At 38.8% G+C, this 19,862-nt stretch overlaps 1 long non-coding RNA gene across 1 annotated transcript in view; it reads left to right on the forward strand.

Annotated features, from left to right (window-relative positions):
• Positions 1–895, forward strand: part of LOC132075769 (uncharacterized) — an 85,446-nt gene extending 84,551 nt beyond the window's left edge. The window contains exon 3 of the long non-coding RNA XR_009418823.1: positions 411–895. This is a non-coding gene — a long non-coding RNA (uncharacterized LOC132075769). The remainder of the gene's footprint in view (positions 1–410) is intronic.
• The last annotated feature ends 18,967 nt before the right edge of the window (positions 896–19,862 follow it).

Genomic DNA, 19,862 nt, shown 5'->3' on the forward strand with positions numbered 1-19,862 from the left:
AAGCAACCAAAACAAATCCCAACCCTGAACTGAAATAAATAAGGTAGTCCATAACTCAGACTTCTGTCTGCAAAGGAGACAGATAACATTACAAATTTTATATGCAGATCACCTGAGGACAAAGCATATAATTAAGAAATATGTAAATTGAGAAAAATAAGACCTCAGTGAATTTTCATATTTTCATATTAATGCTTGTGGAGTTGAAAATCTAAAACAACTATGTAGTATTTAGATGATATTGCTTCTGCCCTTTAAACCTTTCCTCATTCTTTCCAGAGCATTGTTAAGCAATTAAAGTTTTTGTGTTCTGTTCCAATTGGAAATTAAAATGAGAACCTGGGCTGTAGAAGGCACAATATTGTTACAGTATGGTTATATTTATTTAATCTTTCTTTCATTTCTTAAAGGTGTCATTGTGACAGGAAGAATTACCTGTTGGCTGTCATTTCCTCAGAGATAAAAATGCAGACACCTTTATTAGAGTGCCTGTTCCTCGGGGAACCCGAGCATCACAAGGCAGGTTCAGAGAGGGTGGCAGCAGTTTGTCCCTTGGCTCCGTGTCGGGGGGCTTGGTGGGCTCAGAATCCAGGAGCTATGGATAAATGAACAGCAGAGCTCCAGGCTGCAGAGATGATGGGATTACAGCAAAAGGAGATACAGCAGGGGCACCCTCTGGCCACCGCCGGGGCACAGGAAAAGAGCAGAATTGTTTACTAAGAAACCATAATTAAATTCATTAGGGATGACTCCCCTCGACTGAGTCAGACTTTTTTTGCAAGGCTTCTGCCCCTGGAGGTCATAAATCAAAAGGAGTAGACCTAAAATTGAGCCTAACTAGAGGAGATTGTGAAAGTGATGGATTGCACAGCTCTTTAACATCCTGCCTTTGGTCCAGGACTTTCACATCTTTCTCTGCCTTTTTTTTTTTTTTTTTTTTTGACAACAGCATGACAAGAAGTCTTAGAAATAAAGACTTTGTAAAATTGTGTTCGTAATAAAATTGTTTTGCATTAAATCAAAGCGCCTTGTTCCAGATTCATGCCCAGGATGAGTGTAGGAACCACTCTACCAGGTCAGTCACTGTCCATTGAGCTACAGACATGCTCATCCATCCATCCATCCATCCATCCCACTTGCCAGGTTTGTGTTCTCTTGCTGGCAATGGTAATCTGGGGCTAGATTAGATAAAGGTAGTCTAGAAATCACAACTGAATATAAATATAGATGATACTCATCTCTGTTCTATTGGTTCTGCTGCACATTTTGCAAATATTTTTTCTTTCTGTGAATGCATAGAGGGCAGGCAAAGGTGAATGAATTTGAGAAGCTCTAATTTTAAACTATGACATCACATTTTTCTTATTGCTTCATCTTTAAAACTTTAGACATGCTGTTAAAATTCAAGTAACACCATTTTCATTATTATTAGTATTGCTAGTATTTTTATGATGACAGTAGCAACCAAAGCATCATTAGGCTGGACCTACTTCTCAAAAGAGAAGATAGTCCAATTCAAATCTAATATAAAGGAAAAAGAATCATTTTTGGAAAACAATCACCAATTATTCCTGTTGTATAACCTTAGACCTCTTCTGTTCCTTTTTGAAGCCTGAGCCATGGTTAGAAAATGTATTTCATAAGCTATCCCTGGAAGTGTTCATGACCAGATTGGACAGGGTTCTGGGCATCCTGGTCTGGTGGAAGGTGACCCTGCCATGGCAGGAGTTTGGGACTGGATGATCATTAATGTCCCTTCCAACCCTGCCTGAAATTCTCTCACTTCATACCAGTACTGCTGCAATTCCTGTGAGAGTGGACAAACAAGGATGTAAGGATCTCTGCTCCAAGTAATTATTGTGTATTGCCAACAAGGAACTAAAAATAACAGAATTTTGTGGAGAAGTAATGCAAAGGAGAGGCAAGCAAAAGTTTAAGAAAGAATTGAACTAAATACATACAAAATGGTTTTTGTGGTATTAACCCAGCACTGTGCTCTGAAGCCTTCAATCAAATCAGAGAATTGCCTTAAATTGGTTTAACCTAAGACTTAGATTAATATCAAACCGACACTGCAGCTGATCTAGGCAAAACACTCCCAGCACAGATTATTTTAACAAAGCTGTGCTTTACAGTGTAAAATTAATTCCATCTGTTCCCTTCAAACTTCCAAGGAGTAAAAGAAGCAGGAAATGTAGCTACAGGGTTTTCCTGCCCCCAGAATGATGTCACTGAGAGAGCACACCCTCTTGGAGCTCTGACTTGGAGAACCGAAGTTTGTATTGCAGATGTCAGCTGAGGGTTCCCCAGTAATTCTGCCACTGAAATTCTCAAGAATTGTTAATACTTTCTCAAGAAAATGTTTTAAAGTAGCTTCAAAGGAATAGGTAATTTGTAGCATTCAAATGGAAAATACTTCTTTTTGAGAGCATACAAGAGCTTTCCACTAGGTTTTCTGTCTTTTGATTCTGCAAATCCGTCTTCTCTTCTTTGTCTTTGTAAGAGACCTTCCCAGGTTGCAAGGGGACCATGCTGCCCATAATTTGCCCAATGGGACCACTATAAATAATAAATTGTTACACCAAGCCCATCTTAGAGATCTCATAACAAGCTTTTCCACAGTGTTAAGGCCTCTGGATACATTTTTTTTCTGCTTAAAGCAGAACTTTAAGAAGCTGTTCCTTGTTCTGTGTGCTAGGGGCTACATGCAGAGTATGAGAGAAAAATATTCCTGAGATGTTATGCTACAGAGGAATGTAGGGAACTCTGTTATTTTGGTTTGCCTATTCCCCAATACACAGAAAATTAATTTTCATAGATATTATTTGGGACAGAATTAACAATGTTTGGAAGTAGAAGAAACTCAGTGCATCCCTGCATGTTTTGCTCTGCAGCAAAGCCCAAGTTTTTGGGAAATAGAAACTATTGGATGTGAAGGAACTACCTGATAGAAATGGCTACACAATCTTACTCTTTCTCTCATTGTTCTCATTTTCTTGAAGTTTCTTTTGTTCCAACTTTCATAATAACTAGGGCCCAGCAATAGGAATGAAAAGTTTTTCTATTTCTGTTGCACCATTTTCACAGACTTTAACACTGTAGAAAACTTCAGTGTGTACTTCCACGCACTTGGAATACATGTACAGATTTGGTCCTTCCAAGGCACAGTAATTAAAGTAATATATTCTCCTCAGGATAATATCTGCTCTAGACAAAGCACAGAGAAATTCATCTATGTTTATGCTTTGGAGTAAGCACATACATGTGTAAAAATGAACAGTAACATACCTCTAACCATAACATATACAGATAACAATACCTGTACCTTTTTCTAAATTAGTCTGTTGTAATTGCTTGAAGCCATACAGAACACAGTTTCAACTACTAATGCCACCTCTTATTCTTTTTTCTGCCCATTAGTTATTACTAAAAAACTTGATTTTTTAATTGCCTGACTAGCCCTGTTTACCAGGTAACTAAACACAAGCTCATACAGGAAAACCACTTTGAGAAATGCATTTTGGAAATGTCTGCAAGTGACCTAAAATTAATTTCCAAATGTAAAGGTATTTAGCTTCAACCTGTCTATAAAAGACCAGGAACAAGTGCTTGCTTTTAAAGGTTTTCTAATGACATACTTTCCCTTTTCCAGTAAGGTACTATGAGATTAAATTAATACTTAGGATCTCAGGACTGTGAATAATATGCTTTTAAGTAGAAGGAGGGAACAGTTATTTGCCTTTTTTCAGCTAGAAAATGGTGAATACTTATAGGTTTATAAAACTGAGATGTTAGACTGGTGGATAGAATTTATTTGGTATATGATAAATGGTTCTTACTGTTCAAGGTGAATGGCATCTTCTACGTTGATCTCTATTACAAGATCATTGGTGCAAATACATTCTGGGGAAGAAAATATGTTGGTCCCTTGCTAGACTTGCTTTGAACCAGAGAAATTGCTCTAAATGCTTAGAACCAAACTGTAGCCAGAATAAAATCTTCATTCCTTTAAACTTCTGGGAATAAATACTCTGTTGTGAAGGAAAGACTTAAAGCACTTTCTCCTTTAGCCCTTCTGTTTTAAATTGTACTTGATTCTGTAGTTTCTGCTGGTTATCTTGGTAGTCCAAATAAGCACTCAGATGAAAAAGGCAATGATAGCAGCAGTAATGCATAGCAGGTAACATACATAATAGAATAATTAGGGATTAGCAAACAATCCCTTAATATTTGCAGCCTAATCCTGTAAGAGCCTGCCAAACTCACACTTCATCTCCATTTTCCTGATATCACTCAATTTTTACCCTTAGGCCTCCATCTCCATTCATTTCCTATAGTTCTCCTCCATTAAGTAGATCACCCTGAAATAGCCATTCCATTTGTCAGGCTCTGTCCTGGTTCTGTGGTAACGTTTCTTGTGCCCTTCTTCCCTCTGTGTCTCCAGTCAAGTTTATCATTCTGTGTTTCACACTGTTCCAGAATGAGATGTGTGAGTAAAGAGTAAAATGTAACTGGTTCTGAGCACTAAATCAGGCTGCTTGCTTCATTGTCCTTTCTGGATTAGGTTGGGAAGTTTATTCGTCCCAGCCAGAATTTTGCTTACAGAACAATCTCATTTGTCTTTTGTAGCATAGTACATGTTGTTTTTATTTTTAGCTGAAATGGGAAGGATTAGACCTGAGGGACCTAAGCACTGTGTTGTTTAATATAAAACTTTGAGGCTCCCAAGTAAAATTTAATCCAAGAATCCTAGAACTCTGGGAACATTGGGATTACATTTTATTTTGAGAACAAAGCTGGGAAGAACACTGGAGAAGTGGGAAGTTGCTGTTTTTCCCTTCTGAAATGTGTCCAGAGGAAGCATTGCTGCTGCTGAGCTTTTGTACAATAAATTATTGGCTGGGCACTTCCCCAGGATGCAGAATTTAATTACCACTTGTCTTTGGGAAGAATCACCGTCAATTCTTCACCTGTAGCAGGACTTTGTAAAGTGCAGCTAATTCCAGGCTCTAGGGAAAAGAGCTGTGCTCTCTGGGAGTTCTGGACTCTCAGGGAAACTTCTCAGACAGCCACAATTTATTGCCTGGTGATCTGTGAGCAAGAGAAAGTCCCAGGTTCTGCTCTCTCCTTGTTTTGGACACACATAGTCACTGGATAAAATATAGAAATAACATCTCGGACTATGGGTACCCTGTTGCTGTCATATTTTCTGGAAAATCCTCTTTGCCCAGGATTTTCTCCTGGGAAGCTGAGAATCCTCAGCTTCTCCTGTGTCTGTTGCCCTGCAATGTGGTCTGGGGATTGTTTATCCAAACATGTGAATTGTTTTAACTTAATGGCCAATCACAGCCAGCTGTGTTGAGGTTCTGAGGAGTCACAAGTTTTTACTATTCATTCTTGTTAAGCCTTCAGTCTGTATCCTTTCTCTTTCTTTAGTATAGTTTTAGTATAGCACAATATCTCATATCTCACATCATGTCTCATATATCTCGTATCATATCGTATAATAATATATCAGCCTTCTGAGAACAGGGAGTCAGATTCTCATCTCTCACCTTGTCCTGGGGACCCTCACAAACTCAACAGTCCCCACAGAGAGATTTTCCAAATCTCTGATCCTCAGCTACCCTTTGGAAGATGCCTGGTTTTATTTAGGATATGCATACTGGTCCTTTATGGAAGACAAATGAGTTTTGACTATTTTGTTGCCATTTAATTTGTCCTTTAGCCAGCCTGCTGAGGAAGGATGTGCAGCTAATGGAACACTGAGGTGGAACTATCTCTTCCAAAGCAGCTCCCTGGGCTCCTTTGGGCTGGGAGACCGAGGAGCAGCCTGCTATGACAGCAATGAATTTGCACTATTCTGCTTCACTGATCCACCCTTTGTGGAACACTTCTCTAGGGCTCTCTTAAAAGCCATCACACGTGTTCCTGCATCTCCATTACATCCTGAATGATATGCTGCAAATCAGCCCTGCTGCAGCATATCCCATTAAAGAAGTAATTCAAAATGTGGAGACTTAAATGAGAATTCGTTGTCTGAGTTACTGGGGAGGCTCTGACACACCTGAAATGTATCATTCAATTATAATTACTTTATTAGCCACATTAGATTTCATTAGAATTAGTTCTGGAAAAGGAAAGGGAGAATAATTATTTGTTAAAATTGTCCTTTTTCTTTTCCTGGAGAATGAAGGGAGAGATTTCCATGGGTAGATTTATGTTTTTTCTATATTTGATTTTTCATGCACCTACAGTGACACTATAGGAGTTATTCAATGCAATTACTTAGGGACAGGAAAAAATGTACATTCTCCAACTGTGCCTGTATTAGCAATAAGAACTCCCAGGAATGTAAATATAATGTTAACTACCGTGAATTCATAGATAATTTATTATAAATCAGAACTAACCTCACATTCTTGGCATGCCAGTGGCCTTGTGAGTTTTTCAAAATCCTGCTAGCTGCTGAGAGGTCAGCTCACCAGGAAACCAGCCAGAGCCAGCATTACTCTGAGAGCAGATTTCCTTACTCAGCTCCCCTTCAAAAAGAGGGGAGTGCAAGGCAGAGCCCTGCCAGGGAGTGAGGTGCTGGCTGTGTGGCTGTGTCCCCACTTAGAGGGGACAGCTGTCCCCCAGCACCCGTGAGAAATACAGTATTTGATCTCAAGGTAAGCTGAGGGGCAGGGGCATTTCCCAGCTCCTGAGCTGAAGCTGGTGATGCACATGTACCAGGTCATTTTAAATCCCTCCTTGAGGCAGGATACAGATGCACAATTGATGTTCCACCAGGGCAAAGCACAAGGAGAGCAGTCCCACAGATGGGGATGGACTTTAGGACAGGTCTCTCTCCTCTCTCCTCAGCTCCAGCTACGTTTGCTAGGGCTGCATTACATGAACGAGACGTTGCTTCTTTTACCCCAACTGCTGGTGCTGCTGTTTTGTAGCCAGGTTTTGACAGTGTCAGTTCAGAATATCCTGGGAAAACAGCATGTTCAAGTATGACTGGTGTAAGTGATACTTTAAGCACTGTTAAGCACTATTGTACAAAACACATAATTTACACTCGTTGGGCTCTCTCTTTTCTATTCTATTATGCAAAAGTATAAAATGCTAAAGGACTAATGTCACTGCTTTGCTTTTACAACAGTGAAAGACATTAATCCTGAAGCAATGATGAATGGTGCAGTCAGTTCAATTCATTCTAATTCACACCAGTTTAACTAGGATGGGAATTTGGAATATATTCTGCAGTTGTTGGTACACTAATTGCAAGAAGCCAGTGGTTTACAGGTGTGTTTATTCAGATGAGCACAGCACACTGATGGCTGTAATACAGATCAGGGTCTAATCCTGGCCAAAATAATGTTCTGGTGTGAGATTTAAAACATAAAGTGATATTAAGGAGGTTTATTGTTTCCAAAGGACAAAATGCTATCTTATAGCAACCCATTGGTAAGGGAAGATCTTAAAAATTGTGAAGGGCTAGAAAAAGAATAGCACTGGGCATGCATGAGAAACTTATCCATTTTATAAGGAATAAGCTCTCTATTATTTATTTACCAAAACAGTCTGAAGTAATTAAAATGCAGATCAAAACTGGAAGCCAGGTGTGAAGTGACAGATATTTGTGAATGGTATAAGTGCACTTAAGGCTGTCATCTTTGCAATCACAAGGGCTGACAGGGAACATTTAGAAATGTTTCAGAACTATTAAAAGGATAAAAAATATATTAAAAATCTCTTTCCTACCAAAATACTGGCAACAAAGCACAAAGTAATAACTAAACCAGTAACTTCACAGAAAACATCATAATATTGCTCCAGCAAAAGCATTCTTGTCGAGGAGGTTACTGACTTTTGTGTCAGCTGGTTCAGAGAGGTTAAACGTGACAAAGTGCTTATAAATGTGTGTATGTGGGGGTCCTGTTGTTTGTTTTGCTGGGTGATTTTTTTAATTTGTATTTTTGTTTGCTGGGAAATTTTGTTATCTTCAGCTTGTTGGTAGTTATGACCACATTGAAACTTTTTGAACTCAGAGTTAAGAAAGCCCAAAGGTTGGGCTGGGATTTAGGTTTAGTGAGCTATGTGTTACAAGGAAAGCTATTTCTGGCATGATGTCTTGGACTTGTAAATATGTTCTTGTAAAAAATAGGGCTGCTGTTATCATTTTTCTTTGTGCAATCCGGCCACGTAAATCTCCTTGAACAGAATGCTTTAGTGGATTGGATCCCAGAGCACAAAAGGCACGAAGGGAACAGCAATAATCACAGTGACACCTCACAGCAGTACCAGAAACACTTCTATCAGCAGCAACAGGATAAGTTGGGAAAAAATGAGATGTTATTAGTGAAATTGAGAGGATATATCATCAGAGTCATCTTTTATTCCTCTCACCCACATCACTGGAAGAAGAGGACGTATTTTTCATGCTCTAATAAAACTGGATTCACATCCTGGAGAGGGGATAAGGGGAGGATCCTCTTATAATGGAAAACCCAAATGCATCAGTAAAACATTGTGAAGTATTAAAAATAGTTAATGGTGCAGATTACAGTTCTTCTGAATTTCCTCATCCAGCTAAGATAGCTGCTTTCTCGTGCCCTTGAGAAACCTTGCAGCTCCCCAGAGCACTGCATTCCCTTGAAGAGGAAAAGACCACAGCTGAAATAGTGAGCAAAGCTCTGGTTACACATAGCAGCAGCAGACTACTACAGGTTTTCTAACTTGTCAGCATCAGCCATGAGTGCCCCTGGCAGCCCCTCCCTGGGCATCCCTTGCTGTGCCCTTGGACCTGCCAGACCCATTCCACTTCAGCCTGGGGCCAGGCTTTCCAAATTTTATCAGAAGACGTCTCCTTTTCCCTTTTTTCTCCTTCTGTGGTGGCTTCAGTCAGTGGAAACTAAAGCATTCTGAACATTCTTGAAAATCCCATGTTGAACAATTGTCTGCTTCTGGAGGAGGCCTGCTAATAGGCTCTGGCTGCTACAGGATGGTCATAATTAAAAATTAGAGTTATCTATTGTCAATGCTGTGCCTTTTTATTGCCTTTCAGCAGGACTTCCTGGCTTTGAGGTTTTTATTGTGGCATTCCAAAAAGCATCCATGCAAAGTGGAAACTGATACAGACAGAGGGAAAGTAATTTAATAAAGTGATTGAAAAGAGTAAATTCAAAACTGAATAGAAATAGAAATGCCCTAGTTCTGTCTTCTGAAGAGAAAATTTCATTAAATTGCATTAGTTCTCAAAAATTTCTTAGCATTTTTATGAAGAAATCTTTCCTTGCATGAAATCAACCACTAAAGCTTCCAGTAGGTTAAAGAAACCAACAGGACCTGAGCAAAATGTTGGGTAATTCCCTTATTAATCCTGTGTTTCTGTTTCTGTCTTTGGTTCAGCTCTTGTTTTCACTCTGCTTTTCTGCTGAGTGACAAGAACATAAGGGTAAAGAAGCAACATGCCATGCAGGTCTATATCTTTATTATTCAGTGCAGTGCAAGCGTACTCTGTTACTTAGCTAAAGAATTGCAAATTTCTGTATTCTCCTTCTTTTCCATCTTGTTCTCGGAATAAGAAATAGGGGCATCCTCTTCCTTGAAGTCATTAAGTTGAAATTATTAGCAACACCATCCTGCTATTATTGAAAATAAGGTGGAGAGTTTCAGGAAATCAATGATGCAATCCTCCCCAAATTAATTTCAGCAATAAGAACACTGCCAGATTTAACTTGTGATTTTAAATTTCCTCTGATTGAAATTTCTATCTCTTTTCTTCTGCTACTGAGATAGGAGAAAGCACTTTTCTAAAATGTTGTCTATAGTTTTATTTCTTGCCTGGTGTGTTAGGAAGATTATTCCACTTTTTCTTAGCAGAAGTTTATATATATAATTATGGGGCTTTTTCCCCCATAAGTACAAATTTCTAGGCTGCTGATCACTTCTCATGACTCCCTTCTGAACTTGCATTTTGATCCATGTCTCTAAATTGGAGTGTTCCACATCAGCCAGAGCATTCCAGCTGGGATCCTCTTGGTGCTGTCTCATGCACTGAAATGCTTTTCATGGGATCCTCCTTTCCAGAGCACTGCTGAAACCACATTGAAATGTTCTTTTTGGATAAGATGAAGATGGTGACAGCTCATCAAACAGAACAGCTGAATGTATCACCAAACATTATGCCAAAATGTTAAAAGAATCAGTTCCCTGCTTCAGGCATGCTTCTCAGAGAAGCAGTCCCATCTCTGTGAGAGTTTCTGTGGTACCAGCAATAAAATAAAAGCCTCTAATTTTCCTACAGTATTAATGTCATCCTTCCCAGGCCTCTGCAGTCAAGCCCATTGAAATCCAATTCTGTTATATCAAATGCAGCCTCAGTGGTTATGGCTGTGTCCCTTTCCATGGAGTTTTCAAGTGCTCAATGGCTTTGTGCATTTTGCTGCCGAGGTCTACTAAACACTTCTGTGTTCCTGGTAAAAAATTATTAAGTTTATAAACATAAAACCCCCCAGTGCTCAAAGAGCCTGAGAACAAATACCACACAGCTGCTTGGTAGGGCTTCCATTGTGACAAAATAAAGGAGTTGATCTTATTTCAGTTTTAATGAAAACTTGTCTTCTAATGTGGCAGCACAAAGAGCAAGCAGTGAATGGTCAGAGAGAACAGCTCCCAGATGGCTCGGGGTGCTCAGGCAGTTTGTCTGGCTCTGTGTGTCAAAAGGAAAACCAGACTGAAGTCACAGTTTTGTAGACAAATGTCTGGCAGTATTTAGAAAGAATCTGAACTGACTGTTGAACCCTTTCTACTCAGTGGGATCCTCTGTATCAAAGACAGGGATGGCTGCCTTCATCTCTCAGAAATCATATGGTGGATGTCACAAAAAAGAAATTTCTTTTAGAAGGGTTCAAATAGAGGGCTTACCACATCAATTAGGAGAATTTTGGAGCTTGAGACAATATCTGGGCTTGTCTGATACTCTGAATCCTACTGCAAAGGCATACACAGCCTGCTGGATTTAGTGTTCTCCTGAACAGTGAATAGGAATGGAAGGGAACCTGGCAAACTGAGGAACAAACTCTTTCCAGATAAGAAGCAGAGGTCTTTTTCTTTTTTCATTTACCAGGGCAAGGAACTGGCAAGGGAACTAAACAAGTTGTTCTAGTGGAAAAAGTCTAATTTTTTTTATTCCTATGTATTTTGAGATCTAAAAATTAGGCTGAAGTAATTGATGTTACTCAAATTACTACAGAGATGTTAATTTAATGATCTAGTTTTACTTTTTGCTTTGAGATTAACCTGTCTCAGAGTGCTCTTCTATGTAACACCCCATCCATTCCCACGAAAGTCCTTTCATTAACTTCCATGTCCAGCTGATAAAGTTGCTCTCATCTCAAGAAAATAAAAAGTTCAGATTATAAAAAGGTTTAAATCAAAACTTTCATATTGCTTTTGGTAGAATTTCCCAGCTTATATTTAAGTTCCTTCTCCATCTCTCTCAATCTCTTTAACCTCAGCTGTATCAGCAAAATGATGTGCTGGCATTTTGAACTTTTTAGTAATTATGTGGCTGTCTTGCTTGGTTGGTTTCTTCAGCATCAGCTGAAGGCTGGATCCAGCCTTTACCACCCCTAATGCAGTCCCTGGGACTGTGCTAGGTTTGATATGTAAAGAAGTTAAGCTGTGAAGGAAAGTGTGCATCAGATAAAGCCATCAAGCATTTTGCCTGTTCTTAGAGACTCTGTGTCTCTTTGAAGAATTTTACAGATAATTGAGATTCAAATAGATAAATACAAGAACTACACAGAGATTACCCAGTAGTTTGGCTGTTGGATATGCATGCTATGTAGCTTGCAATCTAATTAATCTGCTTTTCTATAATTTTATTTTGCTGCAAATAAAGTCACATACAATTGCAAAGCCACCAAAATTCACATTCTTACCTGAAGCTACAAGAGCACAATAGCAGAAAACTCTGAGTTGTCAAAACATGTCTTTAAGGTACTGCAGAAATAAGCTTGACTTTAACGCTATTGTTTTTTTAATTTGTCAATGTCAGCATAAAATGTGTATTTCTTTTCTTTCTGACATTCCTAGAAAGGACATACAATTCAGCAGAAAACATTTTCTAGTTTTTCTACATTTCTGCTCCCCAAATACTGTCATACTAAAGTGCAAGATACTCATATGTGAGTTCCAGGTCTACTTTTCTTTCCTACATATACAAAAAGCTAGAGTACTTAAAGAGTCTTGGTGAGTTAAAATCAATATATCCTGCAGTTTTTAATGAATTTATGCTAATGCACAGTAGCAGAGAATGTTCTAAATCTCACAAGAGCAAATGTTCCCTTTGATGGCATTTTGCTGTGAGGTGTTAGCATTGTTCCACCCTGATGTGATCATTGCCTATTGCTCTTTCCAGATGCATATTTTCCCTTTAGGGTAAGCAATCATTTCATGGTGTCAAGTGTTTCTTGCCTGTGGAAGTCCTTTTAAAGCCACTTCTGAAATCGCTTTTGTTCAATAGGGCATGAGAGCATACAAAGGATATAAAGAAATTGCAAGGTTGCGTTAAATTATTTTGGGTTTTTAACATCTTGGAGTTGGGCTGAGTCTCTGTGAGTCCATGCTAGGCTTGATAGGGCCATGAAAACATCCTGCAGTCGTACTGGGAGCAAGAGCTGGGGCTGAGTGTTGAACACCAGAGGACAGCAATTCCTTTTCAGTGCTTGTTGAAAATGTCTCAGCAAACAACAATGGCAAAAATAAAGCTACAGCAAACTCCTCAGCAGAGCTAACAAGGTCCCAGAGGCTCACATCCCTGTACTTCAGGGATGTTACAGCAACCAGGGCAGCAAAACCATTTTGTTGCACGGCATGAAATGAACTGCTTCCACCAGCTTGTAAACAAGGAAAAGGTGAGGCAGGAGGGTGCTGTGCTGAATGTGGTGCAGGACATGTGTGGGAGAAAGAGGAAAATAAACCAAATTTTAGTGCCAGATCCTCTGCAGAAAGCTGCACCTTGCTTGCTGATGTAACACTCAAGTCAGCCTCTGTTATCCTTGAGGGCAACCTGAACTAATCTTTCTTCTGCATTGATCCTAAAGCACCTGAAGCCTGCCCATTGATGTAATTTGCAATGGCCTCAGGTTTGTGTCTCACTGCAGCCTAGATGACAAGAAATCATTGACTGACAGCAATATCTGGGTGTTTCTGCTGGTTTTTGCCCTTGGTACACTCTCTAAAAATGGGTTTAAATGCTGGTTGTTAAAGGGAGAATCCTGTGTCCTTACTTCAAAATCTTTGTGCAAGCCAAGTTCCATCATGCCTGCCTATTTTCTCAGAGGTGTAGAAGGAAAGGAAAGAATATGCAACATAATTCAACATAATGTTTCAAACTTCATGTTCAAAAAAGTCTGCAAGAAAGGAAGGGAGAAAAGAGGAAAAAAAGCTGGAGTAAAGCTACAGAATGGTATATAGGGCATGTGTTTTTAGAGGATGAAGGAATAAGGATCTGAAAAGTAGAATAGACATTTTCTTGAAATATGAGAGCATGTAATCCTGATGTTTTCCAATTCAATAACTGGATGTAGAAGCTTATTTAGAGCCGTTATCCTTCTCCCAGAGTTAATACTGCAGACCCAGTTTGCTTCAGCTGCTTTTCAGAACAAAAAATTGTAAAAGAGCCAACAAAAACCCTAACAATAAATTAAAGTGGAAGAACTTAATAATACACTCAATAAATAAATAACATCACCTAATAACCTCACTTTCTTAGGTGTCTCTGACTTCTGTATGCAGAGTTGTCACCCACCACTGGAATGACCTGACAGAGAGTGAAACCATTCCAAATTGAAATCCCAAGGATTTTTACACAATGTAAAGGCAATCATCTTCACTGGAATTTGGCCAGAACACAGAGGCTATTAGACCATCATTTCACAACTGCTGTGGGATTGTCAGTGGCAGAAGAAACTCTTTTTCTGCATCGTCCAAAGGCTGGCACTGTTAGTAGAGCAGGGACTCGAATCTGTCATGTTCTCTTATTTAAGCTGAGACCTGGCTTGACCTCTTTTAGTGCAGGAGAATGTGACAGGCTCACAGCCTCAGGTGAACTACCCTGGCTGTGGGCTTGCTGCCAGACAGGAGACACTGAGACTGGGAAAGAAACCTATCCGGAGTAATTGCGAGTCAAACTTTTCATGGAGAATTATTGCGGCGGATTTCGGTCTGCATTTAAGCAGTTTGGTCAGATCAGCATTCCTGAAAAAAAAAAAAGACAAGGAAATATAGTTATATACATAACAGGCCTATTGTGGAGTTCTCCAGGTGACTTTTCCTTTTTCTTTCAAGCCTGTATTCCCTACTCACAACAGCCCTTCAGACAATCCTAAGTAATGCCGATCTTTTCTTTATTTACCATTTCTTTTCCTAGAACGTTTGTAAATGAGAATCAAATATCCTTATTTAGTTTCCTGTGCTATAGATGGTAAAATCAGTTTTGAAACTTAGCCTACTAATGAATTTTGCTGGTCTTAGGGTATTTATGAACTTACTTTCATTTCCTGAAACTGCAAAGCTCAGATGAAATTCTACCACATAGATTCATCAGATGGCATGAAATAGGGGCAGCTTTTCCCTGTTAGCAATGGTAATTGGGGAAGAGCCCTTAAGAGAATAATAATAATAGTAATAATAATGATAATAACAATAACAATATGTAGTTAAAGAAGATAAATGAGAAAAATATGCTAAAGCTTCTTCTTTAAAAGGACAGTCATTCACTGTCCTTTAATTGATTGATTTCGCTCATAAAATAAAATTGTTCAACTTGGAATATATTGACCATTTTAAAACTGCGCTGTGCGTTGTAGCAAGCACACCAAGCAGATGGTTGTGTGGCAGTTGACTTCCAAACAGATAAAGATTTAACTGTGTGCTTAATTCTCAGCATGTTAGACATCCTACTGAAGCTGGGAGGGATTATTCACCTACTTAAATTCTGTTTATGAGTTTTGCTGAATTAGAGCCAACAAGATATTAAATTCATTGTGAAACATTCCAAAATGCTTTCAGGAAACATGTAGTGTATGTATTCAAGCAACAAGGAGAACTCGTGGAATGCAGCATTGCTGTATTAGCTAACATGACTGATGGATTTATAATTTTAGAGTGTGACCCAGCACAATTGAAATCAGAATTTCTTTTTTTTCACTAGCAAATTTAAGCCAGGCTTTAGCTGAACTACGAACAATTACATTCAATAAATTTAACTAGTTATTAAACAATCATTGAAACAAGGACTTTGATTATTACTTGAATGTTAGTATACTGACTTTAGTTTTGATAATGGTTCCAGCTTCTATTAGTATTGTTAATGAAATATGAATTATTGACACGGAAGTATAGTTTGTATGAGTGGAATAGCAGCATTGCCAGGTTTCATCCCTCACTAGTAAAAATTGGGAAATTTGTTTAGCATCAGCTCTATAGAGAAATGTGCTTTATTAACTGCATTCTTCCATAATTTTGTGTCATCTTCTGATCCATGTTAGCCATTTCTTAGACTGATAGGCTTGGGCCCAGTGGGCTGCAAATGATTTGGTGCCAGTAGGTCTGTGTAGTGAAAATGGCGCAACAGTGGCCATTTAAATGTGCACTACGGTATGGCCAGCTGGAATGTCTTTCAAAGAGAAAAATGTACAGTAACATAAAAGAAATATCATATTCAATCATTTATGAAGAATAAACAGGGCAACATTTCCTCTCTGCTCTCCAGTGTGTTCTCAGCATGCTCTTGTGAGTTGCAGCATAGCATTTTATTTGCAAAGAATGAAGTGAAATATCAATAATTGTTTGTCTTCTTTGGATGGCCTCAAAGTGTGCTGGCTGTGTTTTGAAAACCCTGCACTTCCCAGGAGAAGGGAGCAATTGAGTAAGAGATTTCAACAGGATGTAAAGCAGCAGAGTGATTTGTCTAGGTGCAATGTGATCCCTGCCTGCAGTGCATGTAATGGTAATGCATCAGTGAGTGCTGGCAGCATCCCCTGCATTTACTGTGGCTCCTTGCCTTGGCTGTCTGATGGAGTCAGCAGTCTGCTCTGGTCCTCCTGAACTCATGGGGCTGTGAGGGGCACTGTGCTTGGGTTGTTTTCTTATTTGAAAAGTCAGGTGAATAAAATGAAGGCAGGTTCACAGCTTATAATAAAGGAAATAAGGATCTTAGCTTGTCTTCACAGTGAATCCCCACCAGTGTTTGCCAAGGCTTGAGGCAGTCAGGTAAAATTCCTATTGCTTTTTTATTCCTTTCTCACTCAAAACTCACTTCATTCTTCAAATTTACCACCCCAATCTTAAAAAGGATAGTGATGAGAAGCAGTTCTTATGATTTCTCAACTTCAATTGGAACAGCAAATAGGGAAAATCTGCCTCTCCTTCAAGAAAATGCAATGCTCCCTGTATTGAAGTGTAATGTGCTAAAAGTTACATCACGGAACTGTTTTCTTAAGGAATTATGTTAATTTTATAAATTATACACATCAAATGATTACCACACAACATGATAACATTGATCCACAGTTACTTTGGAGTAACCGAACTACAGCAAGTGTTGCACTGAAATTTAGGAAGTATCACTTCTTGCAGCTGCAATCATTAGCTTAGTAGATTTCTAGGCTTCAGTCCTCACTGTATGTTTTAATCCTGACTAAAGCAGAGTGTGTGCTGAAGACAGGTGCTGTGTGGAGAGGTTGTGACTTAATTAACTCAGCTATTGGCTTGAGAAGAGAGGAGGTTGTGTCAATCTTTAACTTTTCATAATCTTCTTTGGGCAGGGTGTACCTCACCTGACAAGACTACTGGGTCTGAGGTATGAAGGTTCACAATACCTTTGCAGTGGCCTTGAAGCAATTTTTCCTGCAGATTTTGCTTTGTCTGTTTACCAGCAGGTCTGGCAAGGTCAGTGCAGGCATGAATTTGTGGAGCTGTGGTTGTGACTTCCCAACACATCTCTAGAAAGAATGTTGTTCATGTCAAACAGCTGACCAGGTTTTCAAAAATTCTGCCTACCCTTAGCTCTGAGTACTTGCATAAAAACAGCCACACATGAATACTCCAGGTGAATGTTAGTACTCCAAAAAAATGAGATCATGTTTTATCATTTAATTTGCCTTCAGTCAACAAATAATATCTCAATTAAACTCTCAGTCTTTCTAACCTGCAAACAACTCCATATGCAAAGAGCTTTCACATGCAGTAGTGTAAACCTCAGTTTGCATTAAGCCAAAGTTAAATCAGGTCAACTGTTCCTTTTTTAAATAGTTCCATATTGCTAGCAAGTCTCTCTAAGCTATTAAATGAAAGCTATAATGTAGTTAATGGTTATTATTTTGTAGATAAGTCTTTATTAGACAACTGAGTCTGACCTAAGGAAGGCTGAGATACTTCTGGAAGGATTGTAGCATATACCAGTTAAAGTTATAACAGGGAACTTCCAGTGACTCTCAGATTAATTTGTGACAAAATAAGTTCATTTTTTTTCCTTCTGCTGTTAGGATAAGAAGATGTTTTGTTCTTGTCTGAAACAGTTATGACAGAAGAAAGCCACAATAATGTCCCTTGCACTGTGACTTCAGCAGTTCAGTGTCTTTTGCCCCTGGGAAGTGATTATAATATATTCACTGTTTGTATGGCTACTTCCAAACAAATATTATTCTTACCATGGCAAAAATAAGGGATGGGGAAAAATAGAAGGACCAACAAGAAAACCAGAGCTGCAAAATCAAAACTACTTTGTGTTACCACACCACATTTTAATTAAATCCTGATTCCAACTGGCACCAGAAATGTATACAGTGTTTGAAATTGGTTCCATTTCAATTGAAAAATAATTTATTTTTTATTTAAAATAATGCTCATTTAAACTCCTTTTTAGAAAAAAAATACACATTTTGATGGATTTGAACTGGTTTTAAAGTTTGGATTTTCTTTCATTTTCTATTGTAATTTTAACATCAAATTATTAAATTGAAGCAAACCTAAGAGTTTATATTTGTATGAGGTCCTGGTCTAAAGAATCACACAAACCTTAGAAAGTTTTAGATTTCTTCTGTCATCTTCAGTGTTTTGTGCAAGCCTACAGACAAGAAAGAAAATTCTGGGCATGTGATTCATTCTGTTTTCATACATACTGATTTTCCATGAAAGCAATTTCACTGGTGCCATAAACTAAAAGGAAAAAAATACTTTTGTTTTTGCAGTGAAAAATGGTTTATCCACAGTAACCTAGCAAAAGTAGTATTAGGTGAGTTTTGTGTTTTTACATAGGAAAATTCCATCTGAAATGAACTTAGATCTTTGATTTCAATGAAACCTTTGGCTTCAGTGAACCCAGATTTCATTCCAAGCTCCTTTGGCAGTATGTGTTCATTTCTGTACAGTGGTTTGCTCATCTCTTGGCTCAGTAGCCCATGGATTGGATCTCCAGCTATGGAATGTGCTCTCAATGGTTTTAATCACCTGAAGAGGCAATTAGTGTTGATGCACAAGAGCCCCATTCTGGAGGGGGTCACCCACAATTTATCTCTACTAAAGGAACCTTCAGCACAGGCCCACTTTAAATTCCCTTGGTCCTTGAGTTCTAACCTCCCTAAATTCCTGTTCCCTGCTGTTAGAGGAGAGGAAGTGAAGTCCCATTGCTGCTCCTTTGGTCTAAGGTAACCTTGAAAGGTCTGCCCATAAAGAGGGTCACCAATATTGTACTTTGTTTTGAGCTGATATTGTGCTCGGTAATGTTGGCTGTGAGGTATCCCACAGCTACTGGCCCCAGGATAAGCAACCTGTTTCAGGAATTCCTTTAAAATGAGGATTTACAGGTGATGGACTAATATGGACCTCAATCTGTGCAAAAGGTTCACAGCCCATCACAAAGTCTGATCAGGACCAGAGGTAGCTCTTACATTTGTGAAATTAAAAAATTAAAACATGCTGAGATTTCAGAGAATAATAGTCGTGGACATTTATGGCCAGTAAACAAAACCTCTGAAAAAAAACTAGAGCTGAGCATCAGGCAGCTTCAGCTGATACAAACACAAATTTCTACTGCTCGTTCTGAAACACAAATTTCTACTGCTCGTTCTGAAACGCAAATTTCTATTGCTCATTCTTGAAACACAAATTTCTGTTGCTCATTCTGAAACAGTAGGTCTCTGCTTCCTCTCCTCATCAGACTTGCACAAAGCAGTTGCCTCTCTATGCAACATAAATCGAGATGGATCTCTAAGGGATCCTAGGTCAGTAATGCCAAGGTTCAGCAGTTAAAAGACAGCATAAATCTGATGGAAATTAATGCAAGAGACACTGTAGCCTTCACCCACTGTAAAACTCAGTCTGGTGTGGGTCAGATTGCAGTTGAGTCTTTTCTTCTTCAGTAAACTGGGCATGGTTGGGTGTCTTTTCAGGGCCTTTGAACCCTCTGTGCAAAAGCTGTTTCCAACTGTCTTTCATATTTAAAAAGCATCACTTAGCAAATTGATCATTGATTATTTAATAATCCTTCTTGGTCAAGCCTTTGGTTGTATAACTTATTCAAAGTTGGATTGTTATAAGCATGCTTTAGTTTTGTCTTTGATATTTTAGGAATTGGAGTTACAATCCTGAGTTACATTCACCAGTGACTCTTTGAGAGGATAACTCCTGGAAAGTGGCAGTCTTACTTGCTTTCTCTCCATTATTTTATTTATTCCTTATTTGTTCATAGACTTCAAAATTTTACTCCGTTACCATACTTCTGGCTTCTCCAGACTAGCCCTTGCATGGAGAGACATGCTGGAGTGAAAGCATTTTATCATGTTTTTTAACAGGAAATTACC

The sequence above is a fragment of the Ammospiza nelsoni genome, chromosome 7 (assembly GCF_027579445.1).
Source record: "Ammospiza nelsoni isolate bAmmNel1 chromosome 7, bAmmNel1.pri, whole genome shotgun sequence".
Classification (NCBI taxonomy): domain Eukaryota; kingdom Metazoa; phylum Chordata; class Aves; order Passeriformes; family Passerellidae; genus Ammospiza; species Ammospiza nelsoni.